Source organism: Passer domesticus, chromosome 3 (genome assembly GCF_036417665.1).
Source record: "Passer domesticus isolate bPasDom1 chromosome 3, bPasDom1.hap1, whole genome shotgun sequence".
Classification (NCBI taxonomy): Eukaryota; Metazoa; Chordata; class Aves; order Passeriformes; family Passeridae; genus Passer; species Passer domesticus.
The window spans coordinates 111,209,837-111,227,146 of record NC_087476.1 but is presented as its reverse complement, the minus strand read 5'-3'; positions in this window follow the sequence as shown (position 1 = coordinate 111,227,146).

The window sequence follows — 17,310 nt, the reverse complement described above, 5'->3', positions numbered from 1 at the left end:
AATAATTGGATTAAATTTTGCTTCCACCTGATGATCAGAATATCCCCTCTGGTCCTAAGTGACAGTGTCTGCATTAGCTGAGTCAGATAGAACAGAGTTTTCATCCAGACAACCTCAACATTTCATACTTATATCAAACCATTGGGGTGTTTCTTGTCTTTTCTGCCAGATGCATGCTGACTTTTTTAAGATCTGGGTTCCTATGGCAGGCAGTTTATCTTCTTTCACAAAGCTGTCCAAATTGTGTAGCTGTCCTCAGGGCTATGAATACTGCTCTAAGTCAGAGGAAAAAAGTTTTGATTAAGATTCTGAACTTCCAGCCCTCCGGCATGAAGGAGAACCATGTGACTTTTATATTGCACATTGGTCATTAGGAAAAGTGTTTCCAGTCCATTCTGCAAGCAATCCCCAGCAAAACTGTAGCTGCTCAAAACAATTTTGCAAAATCACTGACACAGACATTTCTTTACATTTCATGACATTTTATTGGTCCTGTTACACTGGGACTTACTTCTCTCTACAGTGCCCAGGAGGCAGTTTTCAGTCAGTAATGCTGTTTCCTTGGTCCCTTCTACAATTACATCAAATAAAATTCCAGTTTTATTTCCCATGTTCAGTACAAGCAGGGCAGTTTACAGCTCAGCTGAAGCAAATCTAGTTGCTTAGTTCCACTTTCAATGTTTAGCAAGAAAACTTTTTCCCTAAAGAAGTCATTATTTATTAAGGACATGTTTATTCTGTTTTCGAGAGGTCAACACATGTATTTTGTCCTTGAAATATTCCCCAGAGAAAGGGGGATTCTTAGATGATCAGATATCTCCCAGTGGATAAGAAGTTCTGTTACTATTTCTGAAAAAAATAGCAATGTAAGATTCCATGTTGTGTTCCCAGGTACTGAGATATCTTGGGTTTTCCATTGAGCTTAAAAGCCTCAAAAACCTGACCATGTTTAAGGCTTGATGCAGGAGGCAGACACTCAGCAGTCATTAGTCTTCTGCTAATTACCAGATTGTGAAGGAATTCAGAGGTGCTCAGTAGAGATGGAGAGGAAATCTCTGATCCCTCCTCCTGTCACATCATTTTGCTGATTTTGGTGGAGCTGCTCTTAATTAATTAAGTGAAAGGAGCCCCTTTAAGGCTCCCACCATAAAATCTCACTTGATTCCTCATAAATAATGTCTCTAGAGCTCATTCATAGTAATAAAAATATATAGTGTGTAGATTAAAACTTTTGTAATTTATATGCATTAAAACGTTGATTTAAAGACGTATTAAGGGGCAAAATTCTTTGACAATGACACTAGTTTGCTTTTCATTACAAACTAAATAATAAGGAGCTGAGATTGCCATGTACTGGCAAAGAACAATAAAGCTCAATGACATTATTTTCCTATCCTTCTGTGTTGGGAGAAAACCTTCCAGGGAAGGGAAGGGAAGGGAAGGGAAGGGAAGGGAAGGGAAGGGAAGGGAAGGGAAGGGAAGGGAAGGGAAGGGAAGGGAAGGGAAGGGAAGGGAAGGGAAGGGAAGGGAAGGGAAGGGAAGGGAAGGGAAGGGAAGGGAAGGGAAGGGAAGGGAAGGGAAGGGAAGGGAAGGGAAGGGAAGGGAAGGGAAGGGAAGGGAAGGGAAGGGAAGGGAAGGGAAGGGAAGGGAAGGGAAGGGAAGGGAAGGGAAGGGAAGGGAAGGGAAGGGAAGGGAAGGGAAGGGAAGGGAAGGGAAGGGAAGGGAAGGGAAGGGAAGGGAAGGGAAGGGAAGGGAAGGGAAGGGAAGGGAAGGGAAGGGAAGGGAAGGGAAGGGAAGGGAAGGGAAGGAAAGGAAAGGAAAGGAAAGGAAAGGAAAGGAAAGGAAAGGAAAGGAAAGGAAAGGAAAGGAAAGGAAAGGAAAGGAAAGGAAAGGAAAGGAAAGGAAAGGAAAGGAAAGGAAAGGAGCAGTAATACTATTTTCCATAGATTTACAAAGAGGTTGTCAAGGCAAGGTTCAGGAGAGCAACAACCCATCTCAGTGTCCATGGTGATGATTCACATGGTCACCACAGACATTTTTCAAACAAAGGCTCACTTTTCTGGTTCATGTCAAAAGTCTGAAAGGGAAGGAAATGTAAACTCCACAACCAGCCCCATGCCTGGTCCTACATCCCATCAAGCTCTTCCTGTCCTTCCAATGATAATGAGCACAGGGATGCCCAACACTTTCTAAGAGGGTCCCTGATGTTTTAGAAGAACACTCCTTTTGCAATGTGTCTTTCAAAGCAATCACTTTGCTTGGTCTGAAGGAGCATTTCACATGTTTTTGGTGTTCTGACAGTCCACGAGCAGCCCACAGCGTGCAGGAACAAAAACCTGCATTAAAAACACTGGAGCCAAAGGTGGTATTTCACACATCAAGGGCTGAGGTGGCCAACTGCCTGAATGGCAAAAGCAGCACAAAATTCCCATGTAAGGTTCTGTGTCTGGTTCTCCCCTGGCATAATTCAGTTTATGATACCAGTTTATTTAACTAACAGACCTTGACCTGTGTCTTTCATGCTTTCCATGCACTCAAGTTAAGGATATCTTTTCAGTCTGAATGACCCTGGGATGGAACAAGCAATGCTGAGAAATAACAGTAGAATTTCAGAGCAAGAATTTGGACAAACACAGGACTCCCATGCTGCTGCCTGCAGCAGAGCAAAATGACTTTTTTTCTGTACAAAAGCAGAACCCTCAAAGGCACAAAGCTGCCGGGGACAGAAAACCATTTTTAATGGGTTCAGCAGCTGTAAACAGTATTATCTGCTAAGTTTAATGATTAACTATTTCTTTTCCATTTGTTCAAAGGAAGACAAATGCAGAGACTGGAATTGCAGCCAGACTGTTCCATCAGAGTGCACTTGATGCAGCCAGTGCTGTAAATGCACTCCACATTAGCTGGGAGCTCACCTCGGGAAGGCCACTAAAAGCAGCAGTCAGCTCTCATAAAACAAAACACAACAAAAGCCCCACCATATTTTGCATTATTACAGCACATTCCTGGTGGGGCACACTCTGAGCTCCTGAACATTCAGGCTTCTGCTTCACAAGGCATTTCCACCCCACAGCCCCTTGTTGTAATCCTACAGCCAGGGGACACCTTGTGCACAGCACCACGTTCACTGGGCTGAAATAAAGCCACTCACCCACCCAACACCATCAGTCACTTCTTCATTTCCTGTGAGCAAGGTGGTTTCACCTTGACTTGCCTTCAACCCATCTGAGTCAGAGCCCCCTTCCTGTTTGTGTGGCTTGGATGAGTGTGCTTGGTGTGAGTTTCACCACTCACAGAGTTATTGGCTTCATGTTTTATAGTGAGATTGAAATTAAACTTTTTCCATGCCAGTAACAATTCCTGTCAACACAAGGCCATACTATCTATTTCTCTCCTGTGCACCTGCCCTTGTAAACTCTCTCCAGAGCAATGGAGATGATGATATACCAGGCTTTCTTCCCAACAAGCACAGAACCGAAAGAATTCATTGCATGGTCAATGTAGTGGAGAGGGGAGGGTTTTATCCAATTATAATTACAGACAGAAACACTTCTATTCAAGATTTTTACTCCTGATGTCAGTCAAGAGTGCTGAGATTTGAATAAAGAGGGCTCCATCAGATTAAAATCACTCAGTGCAGTGAAGTGATGTCTGTGCCAGGTTTTGGGCTGTAGCAGAAGATCCTCCTTCAGCAGCACCCATTTACATCTCTGAGGGCTGAGCAGTGCTGTGCCATTCCATCCTCTCAGCAGTTCCCCCACTGGGCAGAGGTACAGGGGAACTGAAACCCCTGAAACAACCCCTGAAGCCAAACAGAAATCTCCAAAGACTGCAAAAACCTGCCATTGTGTTTGCCCTGAGCACACTCCCAGACCAAGATAAACTTCCAGTCTTTGGGATGAAGTGGAATATAAATTTTAAAGCATGAAGACAAACCTCCTGTCCTTCCCTAATGCCCAGCTGGTCCCCTCTCCCCTGCCCCACTCAGATCTGTAGAACACCAGTCACCAACTCCTCAGGTACCTTCTGCTGGTGAACATTTTCCTGCAGGGCTGTGCTCTGAACACACAAACAAAACCCTCAGATCCAGGGCAGGGGGCTGCTTCACCTAAGCTGTTGAAGTTCACTTATTCTGCAGATGTCACTGGGAACTATTCATGTGTTTCGGAATTAAGCCCGTGATGAAAGGCTTTGCTGGATAAGGGACTGAGCTCCTGGTGTTTTTGGGATGAAGCCTGAAATTTGGCAGATTTTTACTGTTGCAAATAAACAATGCCAACAGCAAGAGGAGGTTTTCAAACGCTTTTACTGGGAATTGACTTAAAATAGATTTATTCAGCAGGACTGAGAAAGCACTGCATCACTAGCCATTTGGGACAATACTGCTTCACAAACACATATGGGATGATATTGAAATTCCAGTTATTCAACCCTGAAATTTTAGTCCAAAAAGCCAGTATCATTCTGGGCTCAGTTAGAATTTTCTTTATTAGTTTTTAATTTAAAAGTTAACTGTCATCATAAAGCAGGAGCACAGTTCTGCTGTAGATTTCCCTGGGGATCCTCGCCTTTAGCCAGCCATGCTCAAAAAGAAGAGGGTACAGGACTTTTCCCTGCATGTGTGGGAACAGGCAGGAGGTAGAATTACAAATCACACCTGGGCAATCTTTAGCCCCAGGTCTCCCAAAAGATGCATCAAAAAATGCTGTGAAAGCAACCCACTTACCTTTGAGAAACTGCTGAACTGTTAGTGCACTGTAGATGCAAGCAGGCAGAATTTCTTATGACCTATGGCCCCGTTTATATCCCATTTTCTTTCACCACTGTCTTTATTTATATTTTGCAGTTATCTGCTCTCTTTGAGGGTGAAGGGACAGCAGTCATTACTTGCTGTCTTTTACACTTCAGATGTTTTCATGGATCCAGGATAATTCCTTCTTTTCAGGGTGCTAAGGTAAAAGCTGTGTAACAATTAATGTAAAAGGTGAGGTTTGATTGAGTTTCCAGTGTCATAATATTGTTGTCAATAATATTGACAATGCTGAAGGCCATAATTCATTAATACCAGAGAATTTAATATCAGAGTCAAGAGCTAGCTTATAGCTATCACACCTCTGCTGGGAAATGATACTGAAAGGAGCTTTATTGCAGAGGATTTGAGACTTACAGAGGCAGTGGAAGAGGCAAATGCAGCTTCTAGCAAAGCTTTGCTGCTGCATAGAAGACAAGTTTGTGCATAAGTATCAGACAGGAGCCATGGGGATGTGGATGTAGTTTCATGTTACCAGGCAGGAAGCATGGCAGTAAGCAATAAATCTCTTTTCCATGTCTCAATCTCCTAGCAGCATCAATTGAAGGGGCAGTTGATAAAGACTCAAGTTTCTTCCTAGTAGAAATTAATCTTCTAATTATTCCAAATTGTCTTCTCATCAAGAAAATAGTGATTAAACAGGTTGGGGGAAAAGCACAAAAGAGGAAATCAAGCTGCAGTGATAAGAAACTAAAGGTCAATATGACAAAGTGTAGATGTGCCTCTCCTAAAAATGACAATATGATTTTTCAGCCAACATCATTCCCCCATTTCTGGGCTCTCCCATGGTGTTTCACTCAGCTAGCACAGCCCCATGGACTGAATTTGACAGCTTCCCTGCTCAAGAACATTTGCACCTACCTTCCAGACTTGTAAGCTAAAGGTGTCCGTTATTCAAATTTTTTTTTTGTTCATGAAGGATCTAGAGTGTGGCATTTAACAAAAATCTGCTAACAGCCTTTTTTTCCCTCCTCTGTGGTATTTTTATTTTTATTAATCAAGCAAGAAAAAAAAACAACAAACCCAACATACTTCCAGTAGATCCGAAAGACAAATCATTATTTTAAATTTACAGAGTAAGGTCTGCCTTGAAATGAGCATCCAAAGCAATTGCTGTATTTTAAAAGCTCCCCAAGTTGCAGGCTTAATATGAAGCAGTTCTCAGCAGAATGTCTTTTACTGCCTTTTCAAATAACAGCCTAACCATAAGTATAGATCTTCTGGATAGTCTCAGTGTAAAAGATCAATTGCAGAACAGGCAGCTTGATGTTTGCAATCTGTCTTTTAGTAAACATTTCTCTTTCTCCTCTTCAGTTGGAAAATTCCTGCTGGGTTCTGAACAGCAGAGACCTTGAGGAGCTTTCATGTTGGTAAATTATAACAGACGTAACTTTTTCTTTTTTCTTTTTTTTTTTTCTTTCCACTGATAAGGATGTTCTAGCAAAATCATCCCTAGCCTTTCTTCCTAAATGCATTCCTCAGCCAGCTTACAAAAGTTATTTGAGTTCCAAAAGTCAATATTGCTATAAAAAGAGCATGGAAATGTAACACCCCTTTTAGTGGTGATGGGAAAGAAACACCGTGTGCAACTGAGGTCTGTATGTTATCCAGCTTAAAATACCTGATGATGTTTTGGAGCACTTTAGCCATTAAATTCAGTTTACTGGTATTGCAGACATCACTTTATATAAAACACTTCAGACTCCACTTTACAGACAGTCCAGCTTTTCACTCTCATTCTTCCTATTGGAAGACTTTAGAAATTTGATTTTTTTTTGATAGCTAGCAACATTCTCAAATATTCTCTCAGTGCATTCACAGGCAACACATACTCATTTGCTTTTGGGCCAGTGTCATACTTTAGCTTAAACATATCTTTTCTTTCCCTGACCTTCATCCCTCTGATTCATGTATTCCTCAGTCCTATGAAATCCAGTGTTATTTAAATATGATGTAGCTTAGAAGAAGAATCCTAAGGTCAGGCAGCCCCTGGAATGCATAACTCCTACAACTGCCAAATAAGGAACTTCTGGACTACACCTCTATCAGCTATACAGTTTTGCTGTAGATTTCTGTAAATTGCTGTAGATTTGTTGTAGATTTCCTCTGTGTCTGTGTGTGTGTGTGAGACCTGGGCATACACACTGTGAGCTCATAATTATTCAACACCCAACTGATAATATCCAGGCACTCATCTCCTCAATCATTTCCAGCTGATTTATAGATTTATTTTGTTGTTAGGCCGAATCCCATGACACAGGTTACCACAGGCTGCAGTTAAGGTGATGATTTATATTGTCTTGTATTGCAACAGTCCTTTTAAACTTCAGCACTTGATCAGAGATGGGAGAATTTGCTCCAACAATACACAACAGTATCACTGACCAGTGTAGTGCACAATCTTCTTCAGGACCAGAACTGCACAGCTCCAGAGACACTCCACACTTGCTAAATGTACTCACACCAGAGCAAAAGGAATGTTCTGCAACCCCAAACCAGGGCAAATTGTGACTGGGTCACCATGAGTGCCACCCTTCTCAGTGTCATCAGAATAACCAGAATGAATCAGGAGTTAAATCAGGAAAGCCGAATTTTAGGAATACTAAACTCTGACAAATGTAATGTTTCCTGACTGAGGGTCAGCATGATACAGGTGTGATCCCACAGGTAGACCCTGCAAAGCCCAGCCAGCTGCTTCACCCACAGCACAGACCCTGCTCTGGCAGGAGCTCTCACCAGCTCAAGCAGAACATCTCAGGATGTCCAAGACACAGCAAAAGTCTTCAGGCGATCTTCAGAGGTCTTTTCTTCTGCTGGAAAATACTAAAAAAAAAATCTTTGATCCTCCCTAGATTGTTCCATTCTCCTGGATGAACAGGTGTCTAAGATGTGACAATTGTCTTTTGGTACAGAGAGACAAATCTAGTTGTTGGGATGAAAGTCAGAAACATGGTTTGTAAGGACAAAGTAAAAATAAAATTAACATATTTTGCTTGGAAAACATGTCATTTTTTTCCTCCCTATTTAAATTCACAACAGTATTTGGATCATTTTTACTCATGAGGAATGAAGCAGACCCAAGAAATTTCCTTTAGAAAAGTGAACATTACTTTTCTAATAATATTTCACACTGGAGAAGGATCTCACTTATTGCATACCAGTTCTCTAAAGCAAAAAACCCTGAAAGCAGCACACTGAAATCACATAAAATAAATAATAACCTGTGATTTCTTGCCTGAGATTGTTCTGCTGCTTTCCCCAGCCCAGCCCACAAAAAACAGCTATTTGGCTTCTGTGTTATACACTGCCTGTTGTTTGTCAGCAGGAAAAATTCGGAGTATTAAAAATGCTTACTGCTTTGAGAGCAATAATAAAATGTGTGCTTGCCTTCGGATTAGCTATCACTGTTTTTTCCTACAGAGAATGAGAGAAATATAGAGGTGAAATTCCATGTCGTTATGTATAAAATAGTCTTTGAAGAAGTGCCTGGGGAGTTATATTGTATGGATATTAATGTGTCTTATGCAGCTAAATCCCTGCTCACTACTTATAAAACATAAAAGATATGAAATCTGGAATCTTGATCATAAAACACAAATTAAATCAACACAGTCAACTTCAGAGAGCCCGAATATATTTCACTTCATTAGAGAATAGTAAGCCACACTAGCATTTGGACAGAAATGAAGCCTGCTTGCTGGAACACATTTTGTTCGCAGCATTTTCCCCTTACATCATTATCAGCATGACAAGGTCTCCCCAGCACCATGGTTCTCACACCAGCAGAATTCTCTTTTATTTCCTTCAGGGATGGTGGGAAGCTGGCCATGATTTCTTTGCATCTCCAATGGAGCTATGATAATGCATCAAAATAAAAGCTGTTCTATTCTGGAATATTTCTCAACTTAGGAAGAGAAACAGGACCAAGGTCCAAAGGGTAAGTAAGGCAACTGGAAGAGAAATTACTGGACCAAGATATGATGCAATGTATTAGCTTTTAACTGGTGGGAACTCCACCTTTTCCAAGCCTGACTGGGATGGCCTGGCCGTTAGACCAGGAGTCGGGAGCTTGGGTGGCACATGGGCTGGACCTGACAGAGTCCTGTAAAATGGGAATGGCTCCATCCTGAGACACAGCCAGGAGTCCCAGGGAAGGCAGCAGCCCCTGCGTGCCAGTGGGACACAACACTCAGCCACCCAGAGGCAGCTCCTTTCCAGGTAGGATAAACCCCCTGCCTCCCAAACCTCTGCCAGCCCACTGAACTTCTGGTTAAGAAAATTAAAATATACACTTTGGCAAGTGCTGCTGGAAAACTTTCTGCCCTAGACCGTGCTGAACTCCAAGTCAACACAGCTGAAGGGGCAGCAAGGGGACTGTGCAGCTGGAAGGAAATCTCCCGAGAGGACTCCAAGCCTGAGTTCCAGAAAGCTTCTAAAGTCTGTGGTCCTTTCTATTCTCTACCCCTGGCTCCTGCACTTCTCCCAGATGCAGAGCTACAGAGGTGATCTCCCAGGTGCAGAGTGCCCCCAGAGTTACCACTCTTTACTCCACTTCTGAAGTGTCCACTCTGAGGCACTTGTCATCCAGCTATTCCTCTGTGTCCACCTCATTCCCTACCTAAGCAATTTCTGACCTGAAGCACACCGTGCAGTTTGGTTTCATATGTTCTTCACTGTGCATTTTTATTTTTTATGCTTCCACTGATGCATTTTCACTAGATAAGTGCTTGTTAAATGTTAAATCAATACCCCAGTGCTCTAAAACCAAAGTGAGAGCACTGGCCACACTACACCTACAATGCATTAAAGCCACTGTAACAAGTTTAATCACTTTGCATCACTTTAACCGCTCCTTTGTGAAATGACTGCAAAACTCTGCCAAACAGCTTCATTTCATTTCATTTTCCCCTAGTGCCCAGGTGAATATGGGCAGTGGCCATCTCTAAAAATAGGAAAATGGGAGGCTGAAGTTCAGCTCCAGGCTAAGACCAGAGATGAAAATTACTCTGGTCCTTAATGTTTTCCCTGGCACATTTTTGCATGCTCAGTGGCACAGCAATTGTCTTTCTTTCATAAGATGCACAAAGAATGTTTTGGTATTACATATGAAACACTTTAAATATGTTTATGTGGCCATAAATAACAGGAAATTTTAATCTGAAAATGTCCTTTAAAACCCTCTACATAGACAACTGGAATTTTACTTTTTTTTAAAAAAGCTTGATACGTTTCCCCATTGCTTACTGCACTTGAAGCAAGAACAGACAGCTGTAAAAGGGGGCTCTCCTCACCATGACATTCTCTTTACCTTCTGCTTCCTAGAAGGAGCTTAAAATTTGTTCTAAAGATGCTATGTTGCTTTCCTTGTATGTGCCTGATACCTGCACAGGAACCAAAGCAAATTCTTCAGCCATACACTTCCACTCCTCACATCCTCGAGAACCAACCAAGTTGTGTGAAGTTGCTTGGTCACGAGTGGAACCTGGTTTTGAAAAGCTTACCAGGATAAATGACCTTAGAGGAACATCAGCCAGCACCTACCTGAAAGAAACAAGAAGGACAGATCCAGGGCAGGAGGGACATTTTAACCTGTCTGGTGGTGACTGACAGCTGTAATCAGCACACAATTGCTCTCTGAAACTTCTCACCCTAGAAGGCAAATCTAACAGGCCAAAGGGGTTGCCAATATTTTCTTCAGAGCTGTGATCAAGTGCTGCCTGTCCTGAACTTCTGCAAAGCCTCAGCCTGATGGAGTGAGCATCAGCTTAGCTGATTTCATTTGGTGCTTCTGGCTGGAGAGATTTGCAGGAGCTGCAGCCACAGGCTCTGTCAAATACACACAGTACATCTTCAAATGGCATGAAAAAGGTGTTTGCCATTGCACAGCCTTGATTCATAAATTCCTCACGCTGTCCTTGTCTTTTATGTCAGCAGGATAAAGTAGGCTTTCCTGCCTTGAAACTCTGTCTGCCCAGGGGCCCCATGTCCAGACCCACATTCCTGTGCTTTCCTTTGAGCGTGGAGGGAGGGTGGGCAGAGTGACCTCTGCCATGTTCACCAGCCCAGCTGGGTTAAACGCTCACCTGTCAGATGCAGGCAGGGATGTGAAATGCAAGGAGGTCCCATCCCCAGGGATTGTTTCCTCCGTGGCATCACGAGATTCAGGGCTGCCAGCTCCCAGACAGACATTCCTCCTCCACTTTTCACCACGCTCTGCTGCAGCAAGGCAAGTGCTTCTGGGAACAGGCTGGAGACTGGATCCCAGCTGAAAGTAGCCCTTCAAAAATAGCAATTTTTAAACTGAATCATTTTCCAAATCACACTCTAAAATTACTTCCCTTCCTGGCAAGCTCCCTGCAGCTCATTGGTACACAGGCAACCGTGGACTTGGAGGATGCAGATTTCTCAGGAGCTGCACCAATCCCATTCTGCAGGTTTCTGCATCCATCCATCCATCCATCTGTCTGTCCATCCCTCCCCTCTGCACTGAGAAGCTCAACCACAGAATACAAGGGCCACATTTCCAGCCTTAACAGAGATTTACAAAGAACTCTTCCTCTTTCCTCCAAATTCTTGTCAAGAGAAATGGCAGTGACAGAACTGCCTAAATGGCCTTTCAGTCCTTTCAAAAACTGAGCTGTTCACTTGGAGGGCTGGAGGATGGTGACCTCTCCTGAAGGGCCAGGCCCTGGTTAGGCTGAACAAGGTAAGATCCAAAGAAAATCTCGTAACTGGCTTGTTGCCTAACAGTTTACATTAATTCAGCAGGGGGTTCTGCATTCAGAAATTATCCTTTGCAGGGTCTCAGAAATGTGACAGAGCTGCATCCTTCTGAGTAGCAGAATAGTAGCTTTCCATTATTAAATTATACTAAAAATCCCTTGCATGCCAAGCCACTGACTGAGATTTCCCTGAGCAAAGCAATAATAGAAAACAAATAAGCAAAACTAATGCAGGAACAGCATAAGCCAGCGGAGTGGAAGGTTTTCCCATAAATGTGAGATTTCATACCAAAAATAGTGAGCAAAGTAAGTCATGTGAACACAGAGCTACCTGCACAAAATGCAGGGTGCCTGGAGCTTCCATTGGCAGCACAGGCAAGTGAGAACACATTAATTAATTCATTAACTAGTTAACATGCTCAGGATGCTCAGAGCACTAGACAGAATCAGGCCTTCTGAAATTGGCTATTCATCAGATTTAAACTGAATATAATTGGCAGCACTAATTAGATCATTCTCAGTGAGAGCAGTGAAAGTGAGAAAGTAGTAGTTAGATCACTGAGCCTCAGGAAAAATAAAAACAAAAGGCCATTGCATATTTATAAATTATCAGGAAGAATGAAGGAATCTCTGATTTAGACAGCGATTGCTGCCTGTTTCTCTTAAACCTGTGGAAGTATTCTCCCAGTACAACCATGTCTTTGGCTAACAACACTGTTTCCCTACAGCTTAGCATCCCCTAGCAGTTCGACCTAGCAAACCAAAACCTGCACTGGCTAACTCCTACATCTCACCCTGACTTCATTTTGAGTTTGGGAGGACAAGAAATGGTTCCCAAAGGATTCTCAAGTTTATCTCATCAGCCTCTTTGGCTCTTCTCCCACGAAAGCCAGAGTGCTACTGGCAGAGCAATGGGGGGTTTACAGAGCCCAGCTACCTGGAAACAGTTTCATGCCAAGACTCCACATGGACCAGCTGATAATCAATGCTAATCAACACATAAAATGTCCTAGTTTTCAACCAAATTGTCTGCAACAGGCAACTCATGGCTTCAAGACCAGTAATAAGCCTACCTGTTTTCTCTCTCCCCTCCCCGAAAGTTCACCCTGACACAGAGAAGACATGAGAACACAATAGGCTATTTGGGTCATGGGACTGTTTCTGTTTCAAAACCTAGAAAGTGCCTGGGGAGGGTGAGGAGACCCTAGTAACATCTGAGGTTCCATGGAAACACATATTCATCCCCAAATACTTTGCACTTGATATACTTTTCACTGTCTCAATCTGTCATCACACTGTCAGGTACTGGGAAGAGCCCTTTATCCTAAAATATCCAGATTTCTAACTTAAAAATGGGGCATATTAATTTCTGTTATGTATTGTGACTGAAACCCTTGCTCACAATGCTACCCAGGCTCTGATTGCATAGACTACCAATTACCTCATCCATTTTTTTTAATTACAAGGTAATTTCCTGATATCCAGAAGAAGGCAAAGGAGAAGAAGAGCACCGTGTCATTGCCTGTGCAGCTTGTCAAGCACCCAGGCTCACCATAAGGCCACTCACTGAAAACTAATTTCCTTGGTACATATTACAGAAAAAAAATAACTCATACAGCCTGTATTGGGCTGAATGGAGATCAACACAAACCCATCTGCACATTAATTCCAGCTGCAGGAACAGTTACAAATCCATTTACCTTTGGTCACTGTCGAGGTAGAAAATATGTCCAGCTACAGCAAACAAGTCGCACATTTCAGGTCAGGGACTGCATGTTTACCTTCAGATTGTATGAGACACTTCCAAATAACTACTTCAATATAGCGGTAAAAAGCTCCTGAATGAGGTACTTGATATTTTTTCTTGGCAAATATTTGCTACAAAGTCAGTGGGGACGTGTATCAGTGAAGCTTGTACTGGAACTGAGAACACAAATGTGGAGGTCTTGGTATCCCTGAAGTCAAAAGTGGTCTTGCTAATTTGCTTGAGTTACACAGTCAAACCATGGTTGGAAATTTAGAGGATTTCACCCATCAAAAGAAAAATTTTAAAATAACTACTCCCTTGAAAGGAATAACTGTAACTGGTATTTTTCAGGTTTAAAATACCGTTTTAAACTTTATTCTTTAATAAAGGGATGTGATGTTTAGCAGTACAACCTATTTGCAGACAATGCTTTAATTAAACATTTAATGAGCCCATCTCGTTTCTTTGCACGAGCTTAACTTCACACAGCCAAGATAATAACGCAAACACCACATTTTGGTTATTAAAATAATTGCTTTCACAAACACTGACCTCCTGACAAACCAAATGGCTGGTGCCATGCATACAATACTCCCACAGCTCAGGGACCTAAATTTAGCATAAAGCCCAATTTACAGCTGACCATCAGATTAAAAAAAAAATCTAGGCAAACAGTTTTAAAGACAGTGATGTTTTCACCAAATCCCTCAAGATTTCAATCAATTATTCAAGAACATTTAGAAAAACATCTTTCATTTAACCATACGACAGCCTTTAAGAGTGTTACCCAGGCAGGGGCACAGCAGCAGCTTCAGGATGTTTCCTCAAACTCTCATATCCAGATCAGAGCAACCAAAACCATGACCTTCCTTTAAGCCACAGCTCTGGAAGACTTTTTTATCTAGCTAATTGAGTTTTTCCAGGAGCCAGTTACTTTGGAAAGGACCAAACATTTTCAGTGGGACTTTAATAAAAAAAAAAAGAAGAAGAAAATTTTCCCCCTAGCTTTATAACAAAAAAAAAAACTTTAAGTATTTCTGCAAAATGGTGACAAATTTTCAAGACTCTAAGTAAAAAAATCTTAGCGAAATGAGTTGTCAAAACATTTTGAAAATCTGTCAACAGCTCGAATTCTTAGAAACCATGATTCGGTGATGCTGGAAATACAATCTTGTCCATGCTGAAGCAGCTAAACCACATCCCTTGCTGCTTCAGCTGAGCTTTTTTCTTCATGGAAAGTTACTGGTAGGCTTTCACATCTATGAGGTGATTCCTCAAGCTAATCAGCATCCCACCAGCATCATCCCTTCCCAGGAAGGACATCTCCAGAGAGGCCAGCATACACTCCAGAGCCAGTCAGCTTCTACTGCTTGGAAACTGTCCTGTCACCCCAGGAAATGGCCAATTTTTCACTCCCCACCTAGGAGAAACCATCCCCCGAGAGGGCACAATGCATGGCATGGTGCACGAGTTACACAAACTTTGCTGACTGGATTCTCACTAAAAACATCAAGGGCCTCTCACAATAGGTGAAATTGCTGAGGACTCCAGAGAACTGAACCCTCATTTTATAATGTTCCCAAGAGAAAGTGAAAAAAAAAACAACAAAAGCAACCAAACAAACAAAACAGACACAAAAACAAAACCCCAAAACCAAACCAAACAAAAAAAAAGCAATCAAAAAAAAAAAAAAAAAAAAAAACTTCCCCTGCAAACACAAGAGCACCAGCAACCTAATGATGTCCATCTGCAGCAACAAAATTCCTGCAAATTCAGGTAAATTAGCTTAGTTTTACATCATCTGACACAGTGTATTCCATGTAATCATTCCATACCACAGTGGAAATTATTTCCAGCTATAGTCATTGGCACTAAAAGGCCCATTTCTGACCTACTGAGCTCTTGACCATCCATGGGAGACCTCCCACTCATTTCAATGGTCTTTTGATCAGGTCTGATATATTTTCCCAATGTTTTTCTGCTTCTTGTGTCCTTGAGATCTGCTATTGCTTTCCCCAGCTATTGGGTTTGTGATTTATTGGTTTAATTTTTTTTATTTTTATTCAGTTTTAGTATTTATAATGGGACACAACTGACACTTTGAAATAGGAGACACTTTTTTGCTTAAGGGTTACATGTGGTATTGGTCGCCTTGAGCGCAAAAGGAGATTGGAAATCTTCTTTGATACTTCTAGACACTTTCACCTCTACTGAACAAAATGCTTTAGCACAAAAGCAATAATGACAAAACCCCAAAGTTTAGGCACATTAGTGGCTCTCAAAACATACTTTGATCAGAGTACTCTGTTCCTAGGAAGCATAGGTGTAAACCCAAGCAATTTTCTTCACCTGACAAGTATGAACAGTCTGTTAGAAAGGGAGGAAGTCCTCCTCCAATGGATGTGGTGGCCAAGAGATGACTCTCAATAATGTGAAATCTCATGGCAAAGCAAAATCTCTCAGATCCAAAATAAGAAATAGATGTGTGAAGCTATGGAGAAGTTCTAGTGATGGCAAATAGCCCTTTGCTAAAAGACATCATGTAGCTACCAAGAGGCAGCAAGTATTTTATATAGACCAAAAAAAATTAAAAGGAGAAAAAGAAAAAGAAAAAATAGAACCTAGGCTAAAAAAACCCACAAACCAGGGCACAAGCTCCTATCCCAGTGAGACTGACACTGGCAACTGCAAATTGTGGGGAGCATTTCCTCCTCCAAGCCAAGATCTTTCCTACACGTGTTATCAACCCCTACACATATGTTTGCAGGACTGGCATCACTCCCATCTTCTTTGCAATACTTTATCAGTGAGAATTCTCATTTTATTTTAAAAATACGAATGTAATTATTTACTTCAAGTCTCCCAGGAAAGGACTGCAGTTCTTACTGCAGCATAACAGATAAGAAAGGATACAGTGTTTGTTCCAAGGCAAACAGCAAAGAGAGAATCCAACATCTTAGGAGGAAAAAAATCACTTTTCAGACACTAGCTAAGATTAAATGGGCATTTGGCACCGAACCCAAAATGTATCATTTTCTTGGGTCTACCTCTGTGGAGTCAGATCAGAAACAACGACTCGTTCATCTAGAAATGGCTGAAATCAAGTCATTAGCGCTCCACCGACCACCGCCAACCCCCGCAAAAAACACCCTCTTGGCACCGGGCGTAGAGCAAAGCTTTTGAAGCCAAACCACCCCCGCAGCGGCCACGGCGCATCCCGCACACGCCGAGGGACCGGCGCGTCCGCCGCGCCCCCCGAGCCCGGCCGGTGCCGCGGCGGGAGCGGAGAAACGGGGACAGGAGGGGAGGGCAGGGCAGGGCAGGGCGAGGCAGGGCAGGGCAGGGCAGGGCAGGGCGAGGCAGGGCAGGGCAGGGCAGGGCAGGGCAGGGCAGGGCAGGGCAGGGCGAGGCAGGGCAGGGCAGGGCAGGGCCGGGCAGGGCAGGGCAGGGCCGGGCAGGGCAGGGCAGGGCAGGGCAGGGCAGGGCGAGGCAAGGAAAGGCAAGGAAAGGCAGGGCAGGGCCGCCCCGTCCCGCCCCATCCCTCCCCCGGGCCGGGCGCGGCGGCCCCCGGGGGCGCGGCAGCGGCGGCTCCATCGGCCCGGCCGGGGCGGGCGGCGGCGGCAGCGGGGCTGCGGGAGCCTCCCCGCCGGGGATGCGGCTCCCCGGGGGACGCGCCGCACGCTCCCGCCCTCCGCCCGCCGTCGACCGGGCGCCGCGCGGAGCCTCCGCCTCCGCCTCCCCGCGGCGTCTCCCCCGCGGCGGGGCCGCCGCCGCCGCCGCCCCGCATGGCCAGAGCGAGCCGGCCGGTGCGCGCCGCGCAGCCCGCGCCGCAGCAGCCCGCGGCCCCGGGGCCGAGGGCGGGCGGGCGAGGCCAGCGGCCCCGGGGCGCCGCCGTCGCCAGGCGGGCGGGCAGCCCCGCCGGGGGATGACTCAGAGCCGCGGCCCCTGCAGCGAAGCCGCCGCCGCCGCGCCGGGCTCCGCGCAGCGCCGCCCCATGCCCGCGCCCCCCGCCGGGGGCCGCCCGCCGCCCG